We start from the raw sequence: 2,500 nt of genomic DNA, 5'->3' as shown, positions 1-2,500 counted from the left end.
TTGCTGACCGGCTCGTTGTGTTGTTGCTACTTCCCGCCTGCTAACTGCTACTGCTATGCTACTTGCTGCCCTGCTGCTACTGACTTACTGCTACTGACTACTGCTACTGCTTAACTTTATTATCTCGCCTACTGCTACTGCGCTATGCTACTGCTACTGACTACTGCTACTGGCTACTGCTTCTTGGTACTGCCTGCTACCTGGTACTGCTGACTGCTGTACATGCTGTAGCTACTGGTTCTAGTTAAATACTACTGAAACTGCTGCTGCTTCTGTCTACTACTACTACAGCTATGCCTACTGCTGCTGCTGCATGCTTCGCCTCCGCCGCCTTTGCTAACGGGTTTGTGGGTAACCGATGAAGCAACTGATTGAACATGCTGATTGAACACTCTTCTTTTTTTCTCTCCCCCTATTTCCGCCCTCTCTGTATGTCTACACCACCTATTCTCTCTCCTTGTGCACTCAATATCTTACGATTATCTGTGCGTCTGTCTCTCGCCGCACTCCGCTCTATCATACATCGCTCAGAGTAAACCGTAAGCGATGCCGACGTCGGATGAGACGCTAGACTGCGGTTACAACTGATGCTCATATACGAAAGCCCAGAAGGCTCATGCGAAATGCGAAATGCGAACTGCGAACTGCGAACTGCAAACTGCGAAATGCGAAATGCAAAATTAAATCCGAGATGAAGATTACGAGGTCTAAGGTAAAAACACCTGACGGGAGCACTAGAAAGATGAAATTTTCTATGTCACGTCGTGTATCGCAAATTATTTCATTCAAACGAAAAACTGGCCCATCAACTAGTACAATTTTCTGCGAAATGCGAAATGCGAAATCTGAAGCAACCAATCAGAGAACGTGTTGGTCTTGACGAATCGCATGGCCGGTATTAATTACTACAAAGACAAAGATGGCGGCCATCTCGATTACAAACAATGAGGTGTGACGACTAATGGGAAGTCTACTGTACTGTTGTACAACGAATATGCACACAAGAGAGAGAGAGAGAGAGAAAGCGCGCGAGAGAGAGGGGGAGTAGCTTCAGCGAGCAGTGAAACTGACGCAGCAGCCTTCATCATCACCACCATCGTCATCGCCATCGTCATCGTCATCGTCACCACCATCGTCATGGTCATCGTCCCTACCATCGTCATCGCCACCGTCACCACCATAGTCATCATCATCATCACCACCATCGTCATGATCATTGTCATCGCCATAGTCATCGTCATCTTCACCACCATCGTCATGGTCATCGTCACTACCATCGTCATGGTCATCGTCATCGTCACCACCATCGTCATGGTCATCGTCACTACCATCATCATGGTCATTGTCATTGCCATAGTCATCGTCATCGTCACCACCATTGTGTGTGTGTGTGTGTGTGTACGGGACACGACCGCGCGAAGACTCACCGAGCATGTCACACGTGGCCTTGTTGTCCTTCTCAGCCCGCCTCCTCTCTGCTTTCCTCTCCTCCTCTCCGCTCGTTCGGCGTTTAGCTGCAAGCCACACAGACAGAGATCGATGAACACAGCGTCCTGTGTACGCCACAAACATTATACTACCCTCTGATGGACAGAGACAAACTGAGAACTCAGACTCTGCAAAGCAACTTCACCCGTCTCGTCTCGAAATATCGTACATGTTCTGGAAAGAAAGCTAGATAGTTCCTGGTGAAAAGTTCATTCTGTCGAGATCTCTGATAGTCTGGGATAAATATCCAGAAATATAAACCAGCCTATGATCTCTATATCTGCCCATCAGAAGGTAATATTAAGACTTAAATTCCTAATATAACCTCAGGGGATATATAATATGCGATATCATATACTAATATGTAAGAGCAATGTCCGCTATAATGATGTATCACCTGGCAGGTGGCATCTGCCTCATGACGAGAATGTAATCAGCATTCAGGTATTAAGCTTTGTTGCTTCAAGTTACAGCTGCGATTATGCAGCAGCAACATGTTCTGCTTGCATTTATGACAAATACAACATACGCATATACGCTCTCCTATGACACTATTTGTCAAGCCAGTATTGCGGCCACAAGCAATGGCGCCTCATCTTCATGGATCACGTAAGCATACCAGTGTCTGGTTAACTCCTGCACAGGGCAAGAAACTCACTACAGGGTGTTATCAAGAGCTAATAATTATTAGGTATTATTAGCTCTTGGTGTTATCTAGTACTAGTTGTACTAGTTCATTGTGTATATTTCTGCACCCCAGCGACAGCGCTGTGTGCACCACCTTTTAGTTCACCTTATAGTCTGTTGACTAAGGCCGAATAAAAAAAAGCCCGAGACATATTCATGGCGTGAACATTTTTATCAGCTTGTTCTGGTTTTACGTGTTGCTATTTCTTGTGTTGACACCTACACTACAATCCAGTGGTCGAACCTTCATTCGTCGTCACAACTAGACGTAAAATCGTTGCATATATATATATATATAGAGAGAGAGAGAGAGAGAGAGAGAGAG

Source organism: Priapulus caudatus, unplaced genomic scaffold (assembly GCF_000485595.1).
Source record: "Priapulus caudatus unplaced genomic scaffold, Priapulus_caudatus-5.0.1 Scaffold347, whole genome shotgun sequence".
NCBI classification, from domain to species: Eukaryota; Metazoa; Priapulida; class Priapulimorpha; order Priapulimorphida; family Priapulidae; genus Priapulus; species Priapulus caudatus.
The sequence above is the reverse complement of the archived record's forward strand: the minus strand, read 5'-3'. Positions refer to the sequence as shown.